Here is a 23,007-nt window from a genome sequence, read left to right as displayed (position 1 = left end):
ATGCAGTGTTTATACACGCAACTTTTGGAATAAATGGTTATTGCTGTTTTTGTTGTTAAGAGAAGTTCCCAAATGTAGCCTCAAAATTCTGCCAGAAATCTTATAAGAATTAAGATAGAAAATACTATCTTGCCTCACCAAAAAGAACATGCTGCAAAAATATATATTGCACTTAATGTCTATCCCAAGTAGTTTTCTGGGTCAAATGATAAAATTGAGTATTTGTGAACTCTAAGAGAAGAAAGAGGAGAAAAATAATATGTTCATGAAAAGCGAGATACATCTTAAGCTTTCCTTTTTGTAAAATAAGATTATCGGAATGGTAGATTTGGGGGAAACTATAGATATAGTGTAATTTGGGGGAAACTATAGTGTACCCGACCACACCAAAACATTTCACCATGTCTCCCTTTAGTAATTACAGATAAAAGTACAAAAATAAGGATATCTTAACAACAAAATCTAATAGATTTGTAACTGAAAGGGCCAATACTACTGTATGTCAAGGGAGACATGGCACAGGGCACCACATTATTCATTCAAAAGTCATTTATTGAACACCTACTACCTAATAGGTGTGCTAGGTGCCTGGGGTGTAGCAAGGAACAAACAAACTTGTGTTAATTTTTTTTTTTAATTGAAGACTTAGATAAAGGCATAGAATGTTGAACCAAATCCTCTTTGACACAAAATTGGGCCAGAGAGTAAATGCATTGAAAAGAATAATCCAAATGCAAAATGATGTTAAGAGATTATAGCAGGAGATCAATTCTAGCATTTTGTTGTGCTACTCTCAAGAATTTATTTGATCTCTCTAAGCCTCAGCTTTCTTGTGGATAAAATGGAGACAATGATATCAGCTGGTTGACTTGTTTTGAGCTTTTAAGATAATGTATGTAAAGAATATAGCACTGCGCCTGGAATATCCTAGATGCTTAAAATGTAATCACTTTTATTGCTATGGGAATTATCTTTCCACAAAGAGTCATTTGTTCATGCATGCAAGGATTCTCAAAATGTACCAGAAGGCAAAGAGAAGTAAGGTGAATGGTTCAAGGTCAAATAATGAGAAATTGATAGTATCAGAGCTTAAAGTAATTTTTCCCTATTTCTGATTAAAAATTTAATATTCTTGTAGTGACCAATATTTGATATTCAAACTCCTGTCATAAAGAATGCAGTTATTGAAACAATTTCAAGGTACAATAATTTGAGAGTGCCAGGAGATCCTTTGGAACTCAAAGGGAAATTTTGTTATCCACATAGGAATTTCTGTTTCTGTTATTTTAAGCTAGTTACAATTATTGGAAACCAATATTGCTTTAAAAAAAAATCGGTGATATTTCTTTCATGGGAAAATCAACCTACCCTAACAAGAAAGTCCTTTTCTGTAACTGCACACAAGTTAGATGAAGAAGAGAAGTTGGTAAAGCATGAGAAGCCTTTCTCTTGGCCATCACAAGGGTGAATAGGCTGGATGACATGAATCAAAGTAATACTGAGCATCTTACATGATCCTTATGGCAACCCAGTGATGAAAGTAGTTAGTGTCCTTATTTATGTAGTGAGAAAATAGGCTCAGAGGGTTTAAGTTACTTTTCAAGTCACCCGACTCGTAAATACTTGAAGAGAGACTCAAATCCAGGTCTTTGCGATTCCATCTCCCATGCTCTTTCTCCTCTTCCACATTGCCTCTGGCATATTTTTCTGCCTATGATGAGCTGCTGAGTCCTTAGCATTACCTCAAAATTACCTGCTCACAAGGTATGTCATACTTGGCTAATTCCCACTACCCAGAGAACAGCCCCTTCTATGGGGTCTTTTCTTTGTTATGTCAATATAAAAATAGTGCAAAGCTTGGGAAATAGATTTTTAAGCTATTAAAATCTTACCATCTTAACAATACTATTTTAATTGTGTTTACATGCATTCATATTTTTAAATAATTGTAATCATACTCTCTATATAATTTTGTATCATTTATTCACTCATTAAACGCATATTTACTGAGTATTTGTTATGTTCCAGGCACCATTCTACCAGTGAGAACAACAAAGTCCCTGATCTCTTTGAGATTACATGTGCTGGAGAAGACAGATAACAAACAATATAAATAAGTAAGACACATTGTACATTAGATGATAAGTGCTAAAGAAGAAATTAAAAACAAAAACAAAAACAGGCAAAGGGGGTAGAAGTTTGGGTGGGGATAAGAGGAGCAGTTGAAATTTTAGATAGATTCCAGGAAACACTTTGCTGAAAAGTTAACAACTGAGAAAAGACCTAAAGGAAGTGAGAGAGTGAGCCCAATCTGTGGCATGGCAGGCAGAATTTTAATATGACCCCATGGTACCCTTTGCTCCTTGGTTTGATTTCCATGATTATGTTATGTGGCAAAAGGGATTTTGCAGACATTGACCTTAAGACAGGTCAATGGGCCTAACCCATTGCAAATGGGCCTAACCTAATCACATGAGCCCAATAAAAGTAGAGTTTTCTCCAGTTGGTAGCAAAAGAGAAAGTGAGGAACAACATAAGGGAGGTTCTCTAATGCTCAGATGGAGGGGGCCACATGGAAGGGCCTCGGAGAAGCCTCTAGAGATGACAGTGAACCCACAAGCGAACAGCCAGAAAGAAGATGAAAATCTCAGTCCTGCAAATGCAAAATACTGAATTCTACCAACAACTTGAATGAGGCTGGAAGCAGATTCTTCCCAAAGTCCCGGGATAAGAGTCTAGTTGGTTGTACAACACAGGGAATATAGCCAATATTTCATAATAAATACAAATGGAATAAGCCCTTTAAAAATCATGAACAACTATGTTTTACACTTGAAACTTATATAATATTGTACATCAATGATACCTCAATTAAAAAAATAAAAAGAAAAAAGGAGTCCAGCTGGCCTTCACCTTAATTTCAGTGTGCGTGGAGCTGACTGAGCCAAGTGTAGAGAAGTGAGTACACAGAGGTATAGGCATTGTTTCATGCTTGTATTCCTGATGATAAGGATATTTTTGTTAGCTATACAATATTCTCATGTGTACCACAATTTACTTAGACCTTCTCCTCTGACTAAGTCTGTTGCTTCAAGTCTTTTTTCATTAGAAACTGCCACAACAAGTACCTTCATTCATATAGCATTTTTCCTTAGTTGGCTAGTTTGTCTTTCCAAAGATTGTTATTTTACAATAATATATGGGCCTCAATTTCCCTGGATTCTTGCAAGCACTGAGTATTATCATTCTTTTAATTTTCCCTATTTTAATAAGTAAAGAATAGCAACAATTAAAGTCTTTTCTGTGAATACTTACAAGAATGAAGATTTCTCCCAATTTGTTTCCTCATAGCATTTCCGTTCATTGATTTTTGAAAGAGGCAGTGTTGCTTATTGAGTTACTGACAGGTAAGGCAATCAATAGAAAGAGGTTTCAGACTTGATTTTGATCATGACTTGCTCTTCTTCAATCCTCTATGTCTCCAGTTCTTCACCTAGGAAATGAAGACGAAGTCTGGCATCGTATCAAAACAATACTTATAAAACATTTACAGAAGTATCCCTGCATTTCTTCCTATTAACCTAAATATATATTTTCTTTTAAAACAAAAGAAGTGTTGTATAGTGCAAATAACTCTATTGTATTAAGTAGTCCTCAATCATCTAATTAGCATGCTGTGTAACTTTGAGTAAGTCACTTCAACTCTTTGTAGCATAGTTTCTGCATCTATATAATGAGGAAATGGGAGTAATTTTCTAGCCAATTCCTGCATGCTATGAGTGTCTATGATCTTACATAGAAACTATCCACATAATTTACCAGACATGGGCTCTGGTAAAGCCTATCCTCTCTGCACAGATACAATGGGTCTACATTTGACCCCCAAATTAGTTATTTCTGATCAACTCCCTCAGATACACCTTTTACAGCTCCCTATTCCATTCCTGTTTACTCTGTTATCTCTTCAAATAGTTACATCTTAGCTTTTACTTTTAAGGTAAAAAATTAAACCCAGGTGTCGTCTTCTTCTCTACAATAAATATCAATGATCAAGGAATTATAGACATTGAAAAATGTATTTATACCACCAAAAAGCATAACCCCAAAAAATAGCCCTCTGAGAAATTGAACAAAGGTCCAAGGAGTGAAAACACAAATAAACGAGGATTGAGAGGGTGATGAAAATCACAGGTCTGGAAGATATTTTAAAACTCACAAATGAATAATAAATGCTGCTTTATTCCAATACATTTAATAAAATAGATGGATGATTTTCAAGGGAAAAGTATGTTCCCAAGTTGGTTCTTAAAAAAACAAGTAATGAGCAGATCAATAACCAAAGATAAAATTGAATAGGTGTCAAAGGGACATCATTAAAGAATAAATATGGCTAATTTTGTCTGTGTATTGTTTCAAACTCTCAAAGGCAAGAAAATTACTCTGCTTTTGAAAATATTTATTAAATAAATATGTCTTTAAAAACAGAGCTCTGGGAAACTTTCCCATTCACTTTGAGGTTAGCATAATTTTAATATCAAACTTCAAAAAGGATCACAGTAAAAGAAAACTATAGATCAATCTTTTTATTCCTAAAGATACAAGAATCCTAAATAAAACATTACTAGATTCTGTCAAGCAGGATAAAAATAGAACACTCAGAAATTACCAAGCGGGGTTTATACAGGAATTCAAGGATGGTTTAACATGTTAATTACATTAACAATTAAATGGGCTTTAATGAAATTCAACATTTCTGATTATAAACCTTTTATAAACAGAATGCAGAAGGAAAATTCCTTAACATGATAAAGTTTTCAAAAATCAGACTCTAGCAGCAAACATCACACCTAATGAGAAATATTAGACATATTTGTTCAAATGTTATAAATAAAAGAAAGATGAAGCTTATCCTTACTGTTTTTCAATATTGGATTGGAGATCTTAGTCAATTGATAGAATAATAAAAATAAGTACGAAAAATAATTGGAAAGGAAAATGTAATCATCATTTCAAAATGATATAATTATCTATCAAAGGGCAAGAACCATGTCTCTTCTTTTTTTTTTAACATTTTTATTGCAGTATAATTGCATTACAGTGTTGTGTTAGTTTCTGATGTATAACAAAGTGAATCAGCTATATATATACACATATCCCCATATGCTCTCCCTCCTGCACCTCCCTCCCACCCTCCCTATCCCACTTCTCTAGGTGGACACTAAGCACTGAGGTGATCTCCCTGTGCTATGCAGCTGCTTCCCACTAGCTATCTATTTTACATTTGGTAGTGTATATCTGATCATGCCACTCTCTCACTTCGTCCCAGCTTACCCTTCCCCCTCCCTGTGTCCTCAAGTCCATTCTCTACGTCTATGTCTCTACTCCTGTCCTGCCCCTAGGTTCTTCAGAACGATTTTTTTTTTTTTTTTTAGATTCCATATATATGTGTTAGCATACGGTATTTGTTTTTCTCTTTCTGACTTACTTAACTCTGTATGTCAGTCTCTAGGTCCATCCACCTCACTACAAATAACTCAATTTCGTTTCTCTTTATGGCTGAGTAATATTCCATTGTATATATGTGCCACGTCTTCTTTATCCATTCATCTGTCAATGGACACTTAGGTTGCTTCCATGTCCTGTCTATTGTAAATAGAGCTGCAATAAATATTTTGGTACATGACTCTTTTTGAATTATGGTTTTCTCAGGGTATATGCCCAGGAATGGGACTGCTGGGTCCTATGGTAGTTCTATTTTTAGTTTTCTAAGGAACCTCCATATTGTTCTCCATAGTGGCTGTATCAATTTACATTCCCACCAACAGCGCAAGAGGGTTCCCTTTTCTCCACACCCTCTCCAGCATTTATTGTTTCTAGATTTTTTGATGATGGCCATTCTGACCAGTGTGAGGTGATAACTCATTGTAGTTTTGATTTGCATTTCTCTAATGACTAGTGATGTTGAGCATCCTTTCATGTCTTTGTTGACAATCTGTATATCATCTTTGGAGAGATGTCTATTTAGGTCTTCTGCCTAAATTTTTGGATTCGGTTGTTTTGTTTTTTTGATATTGAGCTGCATGAGCTGCTTGTATATTTTGGAGATTAATCCATGGTCAGTTGCTTCGTTTGCAAATATTTTCTCACATTCTGATGGTTTTTTCATCTTGTTTATGGTTTCCTTTGCTGTGCAAAAGCTTTTAAGTTTCATTAGGTCCCATTTGTTTATTTTTATTTTTATTTCCATTTCTCTAGGAGGTGGGTCATAAAGGATCTTGCTGTGATTTATGCCATAGAATGTTCTGCCTATGTTTTCCTCTAAGAGTTTGATAGTGTCTGGCTTTACATTTAGGTCTTTAATCCATTTTGAGTTTATTTTTGTGTATGGTGTTAGGGAGTGTTCTAATTTCATTCTTTTACATGTAGCTGTGCAGTTTTCCCAGCACCACTTATTGAAGAGGATGTCTTTTCTTGATTGCATATTCTTGCCTCCTTTATCAAAGATAAGGTGACCATATGTGTGTGGGTTTATCTCTGGGCTTTCTATCCTGTTCCATTGATCTATATTTCTGTTTTTGTGCCAGTACCATACTGTTTTGATTACTGTACCTTTGTAGTATAGTCTGAAGTCAGGGAGCCTGATTCCTCCAGCTCTGTTTTCTTTCTCAAGATTGCTTTGGCTATTCGGGGTCTTTTGTGTTTCCATACAAATTATACAATGTTTTGTTCTACTTCTCTGACAAATGCCATTGGTAGTTTGATAGGGAATGATTTGAATCTGTAGATTGCTTTGGATAGTATACTCGTTTTCACAATGTTGATTCTTCCGATCCAAGAACATGGTATATCTCTCCATCTATTTGTATCATCTTTAATTTCTTTCATCAGTGTCTTATAGTTTTCTACATACAGGTATTTTGTCTCCTTAGGTAGGTTTAGCCCTAGGTATTTTACTTTTTTTGTTGCAATAGTAAATGGGAGTGTTTCCTGAATTTCTCTTTCAGATTTTTCATCATTAGTGTATAGAAATGTAAGAGATTTTTGTGCATTAATTTTTTTTTTAACATCTTTATTGAAGTATAATTGCTTTACAATGGTGTGTTAGTTTCTGCTTTAAAACAAAGTGAATCAGTTATACATATACATATGTTCCCATATCTCTTCCCCCTTGCATCTCCCTCCCTCCCACCCTCCCTATCCCACCCCTCTAGGTGGTCACAAAGCACCGAGCTGATCTCCCTGTGCTATGCGGCTGCTTCCCACTAGCTATCTATTTTACATTTGGTAGTGTATATATGTCCATGACACTCTCTCACCCTGTCACATCTCACCCCTCCCCCTCCCCATATCCTCAAGTCCATTCTTTCGTAGGTCTGCGTCTTTATTCCCATCTTGCCACTAGGTACTTCATGTCCTTTTTTTTTTTTTTTTCCTTAGATTCCATATATATGTGTTAGCATACTGTATTTGTTTTTCTCTTTCTGACTTACTTCACTCTGTATGACAGACTCTAACTCCATCCACCTCATTACAAATACCTCCATTTCATTTCTTTTTATGGCTGAGTAATATTCCATTGTATATATGTGCCACATCTTCTTTATCCATTCATCCGGTGATGGACACTTTGGTTGCTTCCATGTCCTGGCTATTGTAAATAGAGCTGCAATGAACATTTTGGTACATGACTCTTTTTGAATTATGGTTTTCTCAGGGTATATGCCCAGGAGTGGGATTGCTGGGTCGTATGGTAGTTCTATTTTTAGTTTTTGAAGGAACCTCCATACTGTTCTCCATAGTGGCTGTATCAATTTTCATTCCCACCAACAGTGCAAGAGTGTTCCCTTTTCTCCACACCCTCTCCAGCATTTATTGTTTCTAGATTTTTTGATGATGGCCATTCTGACCGGTGTGAGATGATACCTCATTGTAGTTTTGATTTGAATTTCTCTAATGATTAAGGATGTTGAGCATTCTTTCATGTGTCTGTTGGCCATCTGTATATCTTCTTTGGAGAAATGTCTGTTTAGGTCTTCTGCCCATTTTTGGATTGGGTTGTTTGTTTTTTTGTTATTGAGCTGTATGAGCTGCTTGTAAATCTTGGAGATTAATCCTTTGTCAGTTGCTTCATTTGCAAATATTTTCTCCCATTCTGAGGGTTGTCTTTTGGTCTTGTTTATGGTTTCCTTTGCTGTGCAAAAGCTTTGAAGTTTCATTAGGCCCCATTTGTTTATTTTTCTTTTTATTCCATTTCTCTAGGAGCTGGGTCAAAAGGATCTTGCTGCGATTTATGTCATAGTGTGTTCTGCCTATGTTTTCCTCTAAGAGTTTGATAGTGTCTGGCTTAACATTTAGGTCTTTAATCCATTTTGAGTTTATTTTTGTGTATGGTGTCAGGGAGTGTTCTAGTTTCATACTTTTACATGTACCTGTCCAATTTTCCCAGCACCACTTATTGAAGAGACTGTCTTTTCTCCACTGTATATGCTTGCCTCCTTTATCAAAGATAAGGTGACCATATGTGCGTGGGTTTATCTCTGGGCTTTCTATCCTGTTCCATTGATCTATGTTTCTGTTTTTGTGCCAGTACCAAACTGTCTTGATTACTGTAGCTTTGTAATATAGTCTGAAGTCAGGGAGCCTGATTCCTCCAGCTCCATTTTTCGTTCTCAAGATTGCTTTGGCTATTCGGGGTCTTTTGTGTCTCCAAACAAATTGTGAAATTTTTTGTTCTAGTTCTGTGAAAAATGCCAGTGGTAGTTTGATAGGGATTGCATTGAATCTGTAGATTGCTTTGGGTAGTAGAGTCATTTTCACAATGTTGATTCTTCCAATCCAAGAACATGGTATATCTCTCCATCTATTTGTATCATCTTTAATTTCTTTCATCAGTGTCCTATAATTTTCTGCATACAGGTTTTTGTCTCCTTAGGTAGGTTTATTCCTAGATATTTTATTCTTTTTGTTGCAATGGTAAATGGGAGCGTTTTCTTAATTTCACTCTCAGATTTTTCATCATTAGTGTATAGGAATGCAAGAGATTTCTGTGCATTAATTTTGTATCCTGCTACTTTACCAAATTCATTGATTAGCTCTAGTAGTTTTCTAGTGGCAGTTTTAGGATTCTCTATGTATAGTATCATGTCATCTGCAAACAGTGACAGCTTTACTTCTTCTTTTCCGATTTGGATTCCTTTTATTTCTTTTTCTTCTCTGATTGCTGTGGCTAAAACTTCCAAAACTATGTTGAATAATAGTGGTGAGAATGGGCAACCTTGTCTTGTTCCTGATGTTAGTGGAAATGGTTTCAGTTTTTCACCATTGAGAAAGATGTTGCCTGTGGGTCTGTCATATACGGCCTTTATTATGTTGATGTAAGTTCTCTCTATGCCTACTTTCTGGAGGGTTTTTATCATAAATAGGTGTTGAATTATGTCAAAAGCTTTTTCTGCCTCTATTGAGATGATCATATGGTTTTTCTCCTTCAATTTGTCAATATGGTGTATCACATTGATTGATTTGCATACACGGAAGAATCCTTGCATTCCTGGGATAGCCCCACTTGATCATGGTGTATGATCCTTCTAATGTGCTGCTGGATTCTGTTTGCTAGCATTTTGTTGAGGATTTTTGCACCTATATTCATCAGTGATATTGGCCTGTAGTTTTCTTTTTTTGTGACATCTTTATCTGTTTTTGGTATCAGGGTCATGGTGGCCTCGTAGAATGAACTTGGGTGTGTTCCTCCCTCTGCTATATTTTGGAAGAGTTTGAGAAGGATAGGTTTTAGCTCTTCTCTAAATGTTTGATAGAATTCGCCTGTGACGCCATCTGGTCCTGGGCTTTTGTTTGTTGGAAGATTTTAATCACAGTTTCATTTTCAGTGCTTGTGATTGGTCTATTTATATTTTCTATTTCTTCCTGGTTCAGTCTCAGAAGATTGTGCTTTTCTAAGAATTTGTCCATTTCTTCCAGGTTGTCCATTTTATTGGCATACAGTTGCTTGTAGTAATCTCTCATAATCCTTTGTATTTCTGCAGTGTCAGTTGTTACGTCTCCTTTTTCATTTCTAATTCAATTGATTTGAGTCTTCTCCCTTTTTTTCTCAATGAGTCTGGCTAATGGTTTGTCAATTTTGTTTATCTTCTCAAAGAACCAGCTTTTAGTTTTATTGATCTTTGTTATTGTTTCCTTCATTTCTTTTTCATTTATTTCTCATCGGGTCTTTATGATATCTTTCCTTCTGCTATCTTTGGGGTTTTTTTGTTCTTCTTTCTCTAAGTGCTTTAGGTATAAGCTTAGGTTGTTTATTTGAGATGTTTCTTGTTTCTTGAGGTAGGATTGTATTGCTATAAACTTCCCTGTTAGAACTGCTTTGGCTGCATCCCCTAGGTTTTGGGTCGTCGTGTTTTCATTGTCATTTGTTGCTAGGTATTTTTTGATTTCCTCTTTGATTTCTTCAGTGACCTCTTGGTTATTCAGTAGTGTATTGAATAGCCTCCATGTGTTAGTGATTTTTACAGATTTTTTTCCTTTAATTGATATCTAGTCTCATAGCATTGTGGTCAGAAATGATACTTGATACAATTTCAATTTTTTAAAATTTACCAAGGCTTGATTTGTTACCCAAATATGGTCTACTCTGGAGAATGTTCCATGAGCACTTGAGAAGAAAGTGTATTCTGTTGTTTTTGGATGGAATGTCCTATAAATATCAGTTAAGTCCATCTTGTTTAATGTATCATTTAAAGCATGTGTTTCCTTATTTATTTTCTTTTTTTTTTAACAGGAGGAAATCGAATTTAATTTCATACATACAGAAACCCCACACTTATTTATTTTCATTTTGGATGATCTGTCCATTGGTGAAAGTGGGGTGTTATAGTCCCCTATTATTATTGTGTTATGGTCGACTTCCCCTTTTATGGCTGTTAGAGTTTGCCTTATATATTGAGGTGCTCCTATGTTGGGTGCATAAATATTTAAAATTGTTATATCTTCTTCATGAATACATCCCTTGATCATTATGTTCTGTCCTTCTTTGTCTCTTGTAATAGTCTTTAAAGTCTATTTTGTCTGATATGAGAATTGCTACTCCAGCTTTCTTTTGATTTCCATTTGCATGGAATATCTTTTTCCATCCCATCACTTTCAGTCTGTATGTGTCCCTAGGTCTGAAGTGGGTCTCTCGTAGACAGCATATATTGGGTCTTTGTTTTGTATCCATTCAGCCAGTCTATATCTTTTGGTTGGAGCAGTTAATCCATTTACATTTAAGGTAATTATCAATATGTATATTCCTATTACCATTTTCTTAATTGTTTTGGGTTTGTTATTGTAGGTCTTTTCCTTCCCTTGTGTTTCCTGCCTAGAGAAGTTCCTTTAGCATTTGTTGTAAAGCTGGTTTGGTGGTGCTGAACTCTCTCAGCTTTTGCTTGTCTGTAAAGGTTTTAATTTCTCCATCACATCTGAATGAGATCCTTGTTGGGTAGAGTAATCTTGGTTGTAGGTTTTTGCCTTTCATCACTTTAAATACATCCTGCCACTCCCTTCTGGCTTGCAGAGTTTCTGCTGAAAGACAAGCTATTATCCTTATGGGGATTCCCTTGTGTGTTATTTGTTGCTTTTCCCTTGCTGCTTTTAATATTTTTTCTTTGTGTTTAATTTTTCATAGTTTGATTAATATGTCTTGGCATGTTTCTCCTTGGATTTATCCTGTATGGGACTCTCTGCGCTTCCTGGACTTGATTGACTATTTCCTTTCCCATGTTAGGGAAATTTTCAACTCTAATCTCTTCAGATATTTTCTCAGACCCTTTCTTTTTCCCTTCTTCTTCTGGGACCCCTATAATTCGAATGTTGGTGTGTTGAATGTCGTCCCAGAGGTCTCTGAGACTGTCCTCAGTTCTTTTCATTCTTTTTTCTTTATTCTGCTCTGTGGTAGTTATTTCCAGTATTTTATATTCCAGGTCACTTATCCGTTCTTCTGCCTCAGTTGTTCTACTATTGATTCCTTCCAGAGAATTTTTAATTTCATTTATTGTGTTGTTCATCACTGTTTGTTTGCTCTTTAGGTCCTTGTTAAGCGTTTCTTTTATTTTCTCCATTATATTTCCAAGATTTTGGATCATCTTTACTATCATTACTCTGAATTCTTTTTCAGGTAGACTGCCTATTTCCTCTTCATTTGTTTCATCTGGTGGGCTTTTACCTTGCTCCTTCATCTGCTGTGTGTTTCTTTGTCTTCTCATTTTGCTTATCTTACTGTGTTTGGGGTCTCCTTTTCATAGGCTGCAGGTTCATAGTTCCCATTGTTTTTGGTGTCTGCACCCAGTGGCTAACGTTTGTTCAGTGGGTTGTGGAGGCTTTCTGGTGGAGGGGACTGGTGCTTGTGTTCTGGTGAATGAGGATGGATCTTGTCTTTCTGGTGGGCAGGACCACATCCGGTGGTGTGTTTGGGGTGTCTGTGACCTTATTATGATCTTAGGCAGCCTCTCTGCTTATGGGTGGGGTTGTGTTACTGTCTTGCTAGTTGTTTGGCATAGGGTGTCCAGCACTGTTGCTTGCTGGTCTTTGAGTGGAGCTGGGTCTTGGCGTTGAGATCGAGATCTCTGGGAGAGCTTTCGCTGTTTGATATTACATGGGGCCAGGAGGCCTCTGTTGAACCACTGTCCTGAACTTGGCTCTCCCACCTCAGAGGCTCAGGCCTGACACCTGGCCGGAGCGCCAAGACCATGTCAGCGACATGGCTCAGAAGAAAAGTGAGAAAGAAAAATAAATAAATAAATTAAATTAAATTAAATACAGTTATTAAACTAAAAAATTTAAAAAATTATTAAAAATAAAAAAATAAAAAAGTAAAAAAAGAGAGAAAGAAAGAAAGAAAGAAAGAAAGAAGTGAGCATCCAAACCAAATAACAAATCCACCAATGATAACAAGCACTAAAAATTATACTAATAAAAAGAAAACAAAAAAACCCCCAGACAGACAGAACCCTAGGAGAAATGGTAAAAGCAAAGCTATACAGACAAAATCACACAAAAAAGCATACACATACACACTCACAAAAAGAGAAAAGGAAAAAAAATATATATATATTAAAAAAAGGAAGAGAGTAACCAAATCAATAAACAAATCTACCAATTATAATAAGCTCTAAATACTAAACTAAGATAAACATAAAACCAGAAACAAATTAGATGCAGAAAGCAAACCCCAAGTCTACAATTGCTCCCAAAGTCCACCGCCTCAATTTTGGGATGATTTGTTGTCTATTCAGGTATTCCACAGATGCAGGCACATCAAGTTCATTGTGGAGATTTAATCCACTGCTCCTGAGGCTGCTGGGAGAGATTTCCCTTTCTCTTCTTTGTTTGCACAACTCCTGGGGTTCATCTTTGGATTTGGCCCTGCCTCTGCGTGTAGGTCGCCTGAGGGCGTCCGTTCCCTGCCCAGACAGGACGGGGTTAAATTAGCAGCTGATTAGGGGCCTCTGGCTCACTCAGGCTGTGGGGAGGGAGGGGTATGGAATGCGGGGTGAGCCTGCGGCCACAGAGAGCAGCATTACATTGCACCAGCCTGAGGCGCACCGTGTGTTCTCCTGGGAACTTGTCCCTGGATCTCAGGACTCTGGCCATGGTGGGCTGCACAGGCTCCCGGGAGGGGAGGTTTGTATAGTGACCTGTGCTTGCATACAGGATTCTTGGTGGCTGCAGCAGCAACTTTAGTGTTTCATGCCCGTCTCTGGTGTGTGCACCGATATCCGCGGCTCACACCTGTCTCTCAAGCTCCTTTAGGCAGTGTTCTGAATCCCCTCTCCTCATGCACCTCGAAACAATGGTCTCTTGCCTCTTAGGCAGCTCCAGACTTTTCCCTGGACTCCCTCACAGCTAGCTGTGGCACACTAGCCCTCTTCAGACTGTGTTCACACAGCCAACCCCAGGCCTCTCCCTGGGATCTGACCTCCGAAGCAGGAGCCTCAGGTCCCAGCCCCCACCTGCCCCGGCAGGTGAGCAGACAAGCCTCTCGGGCTGGTGAGTGCTGGTTGGCATGAATCCTCTGTGCCAGAATCTCTCTGCTTTGCCCTCTGCACCCCTGTTGCTGCGCTCTCCTCCGTGGCTCCAAAGCTTCCCCCCCACCCACCCCCAGTCTCCACCAGTGAAGGGTCTTCCTAGTGTGTGGAACTTTTTCTGCTTCACAGCTCTCTCCCAGAGGTGCAGGTCCTGCCCCTATTCTTTTGTCTGTGTTTTTTCTTTTTCCTTTTGCCCTACCCAGGTACGTGGGGAGTTTCTTGCCTTCTGGGAAGTCTGAGGTCTTCTGCCCACGTTCAGTAGGTGTTCTGTAGGAGTTGTTCCACATGTAAATGTATTTGTCATGTATTTGTGGGGAGGACGGTGATCTCCACGTCTTACTCCTCTGCCATCTTGAAGGTCCCTCCACCATGTCTCTTCTTATTTAACATTATGTCCTGAATGGCTAATACTTTCTGGAACTTAGTAGGAGTTGAAATATTTATTGAATAATAAATAAAAATATGGAAAAATTAACTAAAATTGTTCAAAGATAATAGAATGATAGAATTCAAAAAGGTAAGCAAATTTCAAAATCTATGGTATTCATGTATAGAAATAATAGCTGGAATAAAATTACATCTTATGGAAAATATGTACAGAAACTCTATAAAGAAAACTGTGAAAGAAGACTTGAATATCCCTGAGACATTCATGTTTCTAGATAAGAAGACTCAAACAAGTAAGAGTGTGAATTTTCTCTTAAGTTAATCTAAAATTTTATACAGACTATTAAAAATTGCAATGAATTTTTTTCAAAGTGGAAAACTGACCCAAATTTCATTTCAAAAAATGTAGTTGGGAGCCATAAGAAGAATACATAATAGAGAAGAACAAGGAGTGGGGACATTTGCCATTGAAGATATCAAAATGCACTACCAAACGAGTATCTTTAAACTGTAATACAGATCTGGCAATGGGTGTGGCTATTACAGATATAAAATAGAGAACCTAGAAATGGATCCAAGATTTATGAGAATATAAAATATGATATAGATATACTATAAGAATGGTGAGAACAAATTGTCAGATATTGCTTTAGTTTCCATTTATTACAAAATAAACTGATACCCATATCACAACATAAACAAAATTACATTCAAAGTTAAAAATTTAATTAGGAAAATTATAAAATAAATAGAGGGACTTCCCTGGTGGCGCAGTGGTTAAGAATCTGCCTGCTAATGCTGGGGACACGGGTTCGAGCCCTGGTCCGGGAAGATCCCACATGCCACAGAGCAACTAAGCCCGTGCACCACAACTACTGAGCCTGAGCTCTAGAGCCCGTGATCCACAACTACTGAGCCTGCATGCCTTAGCTACTAAAGCCCGTGCACCTAGAGCCCATGCTCTGCAAAAAAAGACAAGCCATCACAATGGGAAGCCCACACACCACAATGAAGAGTAGCCTCCACTCACCACAACTAGAGGAAGCCCACGCGCAGCAACGAAGACCCAACACAGCCAAAAGTAAATAAATTTATTTTTTAAAAAATTAAAAGCCCAGCTTTAAAAAAAAAATAGAAAAACATATTGCAGAAAATTTTAGAATGAGGAATTTTTTTCTAGATATGATGATACACTTGAGAAATTTGACTATATAAGGATTAAAATTTTTTGTACAGAATATCAAATAATTAGGAGTAAATAAAAAATAAAATAAAACACATTTAAATAAATATTGTTACTATATATAGAATTATTAAAATGACAGGACACAGACGAACATCTCAATGGAAAAAAAAGTGGGTATAGATTTCCAGTTAAGCATCACAGCTTGAACACATACATTTATCTTGGTTCCCGCCAAGAAATCCACTATAATGACAACAAAGGAATGACAAAGTATGGACCTTAAGACAAAAAATACAACAGAAGAGACAACACAAATGGGAGATGTCAATAACATTTTAAAAAATCTTAGTATAGAGAACAGAAAGGTGAGTGACTCTGATGCTTTGGTAATGGCATTCTGCTCCATAAGCATACCAACCCTGTGCCTCTACTCATAGCTTTTAATTAGCATTCCAATGCCTGATTCCAAAATACAGATTGACAAGGGTCACAAGATTTATGTGGAAAGACTCCAGTATGAAAGACAGAAACCAAAATTAACAGAGAAGAAAAGCTATAACACAAGGAGAAGAAAGGTTAAAAATATAATACCTTTGTAACAATAAGAGAAGACATGGAATTCATGAAGAAAAAAGAACAAGACATTATAAAAAGAGAGCATGCGGGGAATTAAAAAAACCACCACAACATGACAATATGATTGCTAACATAAAATATCCAGTAGAAACTGGAAGGTCTTAGAGTCTAGAAAGTCTAGAAATTTTTCTAGAAAACAGAACAATCAGCCAATGAGAGAAAATGGGAGCTAAAATATGAGAAATTAGAGGATTAATTCAAGAGGTCTAACCAATAGGAGTTCCAGAAAGAATGAGTACATGTGTGTGTCTGAAAGACAGAAAACAGGGAGAAATTATCAAAGAAATAATACCAAAATTTCCTAAAACCAACAGACACAAATTTACCTAAAGTCTTCTCCTACCAATCAGCCCCAGTAATAGAAAAGAACTCGCAAGTACATCATGAAATTTTAGTGCTTTAAGAATAGAGAAGAGAGGGCTTCCCTGGTGGCACAGTGGCTAAGAATATGCCTGCCAATGCAGGGGACATGGGTTCGACCCCTGGTCCAGGAAGATCCCACATGCCGCGGAGCAACTAAGCCTGTGTGCCACAACTACTGAGCTTGTGCTCTAGAGCCCGTGAGCCACAACTACTGAAGCCTGTGCGCCTAGAGCCTGTGCTCTGCAACAAGAGAAGCCACCACAATGAGAAGCCCATGCACTGCAATGAAGAGTAGCCCCTGCCCACCGCAACTAGAGAAAAGCCTGCGTGCAGCAACAAAGACCCAAGCAGCCAAAAAAAAAAAAAAAAAAAGAATAGAGAAAAGATTCTGAAAACGTCCAGAAAGAAAGACAAAAACACAAGAGATCAAGAATCAGAACAGCGTTGGGCTTGTTAACAACACCATGGATGCTGCAAACAGTGGAGAAAAACGCCTTTAAAATTCTGAAGGAAAAAATAGTGTCCAACCTAGAGTTACATATACAAGCAAATTACCAAATCAAGTGTGAGGGTAGAAAAACATACTTTTAGACATATAAGTTTTCAAAAATAAAATGGTTCCATGTACCCTTTCTCAGTATTATACTGCAGTTATGTCCTATAACAAAATGAGGGAAAAGGAGGAAATGAGGTCCAGGAAAACAGAAGCTGAAACACAAGGCGGCTGTAAGGGGATTTCAATAATGGGGAGAGGAGGTCCTAGGAGGATATTTTTGCAATGGGCCCAAATATCAACTAGCTGAGATTGGAACACAATGATGGACACATTTTTTAAAAGGAAATTATAGATCACCTATAATGTTTAACTTATTAAGAGTTTTAGCACTCTCACAGAAATTTTGGTGATAGAGATTTGTGTACATGGACGATTAAGTGCAAGGCCCCAAACGAGATAATTATTAACTCCAGGCAAAACAAAAAGCTGAACCATAAAGAAAACCTAAACTATGTACTATACTTACTGAGCTATGAATAGTATTCATGTAATAATGATGTAAATAGTGAATTATACATTTAGCCCCAAATTATGATGTATCTGCATTGAAAGGATGGTCGAAGAGAACTGAATATGTCTGTATGGACAGGGTGGGATGGGAAGAACATGGAAAGAAAGCTAAATCCTCCTTTTACCTAGTAGGAAATCAAGAACTAATATCTGAAATTTAAAAATAAAAAAGGAACACAGAAGCAAATAATTTAGAAACATGAAGTTAAATATCAGAAGAAACCATTACAAGAGTTGAGCATGGTTACCTTTGGGTAGCAGAATTGGGAGGGTAAGAAATATGGGACAGACAAATGCTATTTTTTGCTAGTAATCCTTCTGTTCTAGTGGAACTTTTAAACTATGTATGTGTATTATTTTGCTAAAAAGTAAAATAAAGAGTCAAAAGATATGAAGAAGAAATACAGATGGCCAATAGGCACATGAAAAGATGCTCACCATTGCTAATTATTAGAAAAATGCAAATCAAAATTACAATGAGGTACCACCTCACACTGGTCAAAATGGTCATCATTAAGAAGTCTACAAATAACAAATGCTGGAGAGGGTATGGAGAAAACGGAACCCTCCTACACTGCTGGTAGGAATATAAGTTAGTGCAGCCACTGTGGAAAACGGTATGGATGTTCCTCAGAAAACTAAAAATAGAATTACCATATGATCCAGCAGTCCCACTCCTGGGCATATACCCAGACAAAACTATAATCCAAAAAGATACATGTACCCCTATGTTCATAGCAGCACTATTCACAATAGCTAAGACATGACAACTACCTAAATGTCCATCAACAGATGAATGGATAAAGAAGATGTGGCACATATATACAATGGAATATTACTCAGCCATAAAAAGGAACAAAACTGAGTTATTTGTAGTAAGGTGGATGGACCTAGAGACTGTCATTCAGAGTGAAGTAAGTCAGAAAGAGAAAAACAAATACTGTATGCTAACACATATATATGGAATCTAAAAAAAAAAAAAAAAAGGTCATGAAGAACCTAGGGGCAAAATGGGAATAAAGATGCAGACATACAAGAGAATGGACTTGAGGATACAGGGAGGGGGAAGGGTAAGCTGGAACAAAGTGAGAGAGTGGCATGGACATATATACACTACCAAACGTAAAATAGATAGCTAGTGGGAAGCAGCCGCATAGCACAGGGAGATCAGCTTGGTGCTTTGTGACCACGTAGAGGGCTGGGATTGGGAGGGCGGGAGGGAAGGAGATGCAGAGGGAAGAGATATGGGGACATATGTATATGTATAACTGATTCACTTTGTTAAAAAGCAGAAACTAACACACCATTGTAAAGCTATTATACTCCAATAAAGATGTTTAAAATAAAAACAAAACGACATAATGCCATTTGCAAGCAACATGAATGCAACTAGAGATTATCATACTAAGTGAAGTAAGTCAGAAATAGAAAGACCAATACCATATGATATCACTTATAGGTGGAATCTAAAATATGACACTACTGAACCTACCTATGAAACGGAAACAGAATCATGGACATAGAGAACAGACTGGTGGTTGCCAAGGTAGAGGGGATTGGGGGAGGGATGGAGTGGGAGGCTGGGGTCAGCAGATGTAAGCTATTATAAACAGAATGGATAAACAAGGTCCTACTGTACAGCACAGGGAACTATTTTCATTATCCTATTATAATCCATAATAGAAAAGAATATTAAAAAAGAATGTATATATATTTATAACTGAATCACTTTGCTGTATAGCAGAAATTAACACAATATTATAAATCAACTATACTTCAATAAAAAATATTGATAAAAAAGAGTCAAAAGATATGAACTGGAAAAATCAAAATAAATTTGAAAGATTAATAATAAGCATCTGAAAAGATGCAAAACTTCAATAAAGAATCAAGGATTCAAATTTAAAAAAGAAGATATTTTTCATCTATTAAATTGGCAACAATTTACAAAATTTATAATATCAAGAGTTTATAAAGAGGCAGAAAAATGAGGACTCTCACAAAATGCTAGTTGAAATATATGAATTATCCCACTTCTCCTGAAAAGAAAAATGGCAATTCACATCAAAATTTAAAACATGACTGATCCAGCAAATCTACTTCTAAGGAAATCATGAGAAAACCTTTCAAAAATATGTACAGAAAGACATTCATTAAAGCATATTTATTAAAATACCTGAAACAAGCTAAATATTCATTTTATAGAACATTTTCAAAACTAAGTAGAATATTAATAAAAAAGAAACCATGCTCAATTAAAATGATGTAGATTCACATTATCATGGAAAGATGTTGGTAATATACTAAATTATATGAAAATGTGGGTAAGCAATACCTCAATATTAAAATTTATTATAGTTCATTTTAGTTTCTGGAAGGCACCTTCCTCCTCCATTATATGTTCTTTTAAGAGTTTTTCCTGTGGAGAGGAGAAGATGGGGGAAGAGTAAGACGCGGAGATCACCTTCCTCCCCACAGATATATCAGAAATACATCTACACGTGGAACTGCTCCTATAGAACACCCACTGAACACTGGCAGAAGACCTCAGACCTCCCAAAAGGCAAGAAACCCCCCACATACCTGGGTAGGGCAAAAGAAAAAAGAAAAAACAGAGACAGAAGAATAGGGACGGGACCTGCACCAGTGGGAGGAAGCTGTGAAGGAGAAAAGGTTTCCACACACTAGGAAGCCCCTTCCTGGGCGGAGACTGCGGGTGGCAGAGGGGGGAAGCTTCGGAGCCACGGAGGAGAGCGCAGCCACAGGGGTGCGGAGGGCAAAGCGGAGAGATTCCCACACAGAGGATCGGTGCCGAGCAGCACTCACCAGCCCGAGAGGCTCGTCTGCTCACCCGCCGGGACAGGTGGGGGCTGGGAGCTGAGGCTTGGGCTTCGGAGGTCGGATCCCAGGGAGACGACTGGGGTTGGCTGCGTGAACACAGCCTGAAGGGGGCTAGTGCACCACAGCTAGCCGGGAGGGAGTCTGGGAAAAGTCTGGAGCTGCCGAAGAGGCAAGAGACTTTTTCTTGCCTCTTTGTTTCCTGGTACACGAAGAGAGGGGATTAAGAGCGCAGCTTAAAGGAGCTCCAGAGACAGGCGCGAGCCGGGGCTATCAGCGCGGACCCCAGAGACAGGCATGAGACGCTAAGGCTGCTGCTGCCGCCACCAAGAAGCCTGTGTGCAAGCACAGGTCACTCTCCACACCGCCCCTCCCGGGAGCCGGTGCAGCCCGCCACTGCCAGGCTCCCGTGATCCGGGGACAACTTCCCCAGGAGAATGCACGGTGCGCCTCAGGCTGCTGCAACGTCACGCTGGCCTCTGCCGCCGCAGGCTAACCCCTCATCCGTACCCCTCCCTCCCCCCGGCCTGAGTGAGCCAGAGCCCCCGAATCAGCTGCTCCTTTAACCCCGTCCTGTCTGAGCGAAGAACAGACGCCCTCAGGCGACCTACACACAGAGGCGGGGCCAAATCCAAAGCTGAACCCCAGGAGCGGTGCGAACAAAGAAGAGAAAGGGAAATTTCTCCCAGCAGCCTCAGAAGCAGCGGATTAAAGCTCCACAATCAACTTGATGTGCCTGCATCTGTGGAATACCTGAATAGACAACGAATCATCCTAAATTGAGGAGGTGGACTTCGGGAGCAACGATATATTATTTTTTCCCCTTTTCCTCTTTTGTGAGTGTGTATGTGTATGCTTCTGTGTGAGATTTTGTCTGTATAGCTTTGCTTTCACCATTTGTACTAGGGTTCTGTCCGTCCGTTTCTTTTTTGTTTGTTATTTTTTACTTAAAAAATTTTTTTTCTTAATAATTATTTTTTATTTTTTATTTTAATAACTTTATTTTATTTTATCTTACTTTATTTTATTTTATCCTCTTTCTTTCTTTCTTTCTATTTTTTCTCCCTTCTATTCTGAGCCGTGTGGATGAAAGCCTCTTGGTCCTCCATCCAGGAATCAGGGCTGTGCCTCTGAGGTGGGAGAGCCAAGTTCAGGACACTGGTCCACAAGAGACCTCCCAGCTCCACATAATACCAAATGGTGAAAATCTCCCAGAGATCTCCACCTCAACACCAAGACCCAGCTTCACTCAACAACCAGCAAACTACAGTGCTGGACACCCTATGCCAAACAACTAGCAAGACAGGAACACAGCCCCATCCATTAGCAGAGAGGCTGCCTCAAATCATAATAAGGCCACAGACACTCCAAAACGCACCACCAGATGTGGACCTGCCCACCAGAAAGACAAGATCCAGCCTCATCCACCAGAACACAGGCACTAGTCCCCTCCACCAGGAAGCCTACACAACCCACTGAACCAACCTTAGCCACTGGGGACAGACACCCAAAACAACAGTAACTACAAACCTGCAGCCTGCGAAAAGGAGACCCCAAACACAGTAAGATAAGCAAAATGAGAAGACAGAAAAACACACAGCAGATGAAGGAGCAAGGTAAAAACCCACAATACCTAACAAATGAAGAGGAAATAGGCAGTCTACCTGAAAAAGAATTCAGAATAATGATAGTAAAGATGATCCAAAATCTTGGAAATAGAATAGACAAAATGCAAGAAACATTTAACAAGGACCTAGAAGAACTAAAGAGGAAACAAGCAATGATGAACAACACAACAAATGAAATTAAAAATACTCCAGAAGGGATCAATAGCAGAATAACTGAAGCAGAAGAACAGATAAGTGACCTGGAAGATAAAATAGTGGAAATAACTACTGAAGAGCAGAATAAAGAAAAAAGAATGAAAAGAACTGAGGACAGTCTCAGAGACCTCTGGGACAACATTAAACGCACCAACATTCGAATTATAGGGGTCCCAGAAGAAGAAGAGAAAAAGAAAGGGACTGAGAAAATATTTGAAGAGATTATAGTTGAAAACTTCCCTAATATGGGAAAGGAAATAGTTAATCAAGTCCTGGAAGCACAGAGAGTCCCATACAGGATAAATCCAAGGAGAAACACGCCAAGACACATATTAATCAAACTATCAAAAATTAAATATAAAGAAAACATATTAAAAGCAGCAAGGGAAAAACAACAAATAACACACAAGGGAATCCCCATAAAGTTAACAGCTGATCTTTGAGCAGAAACACTGCAAGCCAGAAGGGAGTGGCAGGACATATTTAAAGTGATGAAGGAGAAAATCCTACAACCAAGATAACTCTACCCAGCAAGGATCTCATTCAGATGTGATGGAGAAATTAAAACCTTTACAGACAAGCAAAAGCTGAGAGAGTTCAGCACCACCAAACCAGCTTTACAACAAATGCTAAAGG

At 38.0% G+C, this 23,007-nt stretch overlaps 1 long non-coding RNA gene across 3 annotated transcripts in view; it reads right to left on the bottom strand.

The window, feature by feature from the left end:
• LOC309634296 overlaps window positions 1-23,007 on the bottom strand; it is a 514,820-nt gene that overhangs the window by 86,309 nt on the left and 405,504 nt on the right. For 2 of the 3 annotated variants that reach the window (XR_014247943.1, XR_014247944.1), the window contains exon 6: window positions 3,316-3,493. This is a non-coding gene — a long non-coding RNA (uncharacterized lncRNA). Of the gene's footprint in view, window positions 1-1,908; window positions 3,494-23,007 lie in introns of those variants that run through there. The other variant, XR_014247945.1, reaches the window with a different exon arrangement.

The sequence above is a fragment of the Balaenoptera borealis genome, assembly GCF_965194805.1.
Source record: "Balaenoptera borealis genome assembly, chromosome: 8".
Classification (NCBI taxonomy): Eukaryota; Metazoa; Chordata; class Mammalia; order Artiodactyla; family Balaenopteridae; genus Balaenoptera; species Balaenoptera borealis.
Note: the sequence above shows the minus strand (reverse complement) of the source record. Positions and strands in the feature narration are given on the sequence as shown.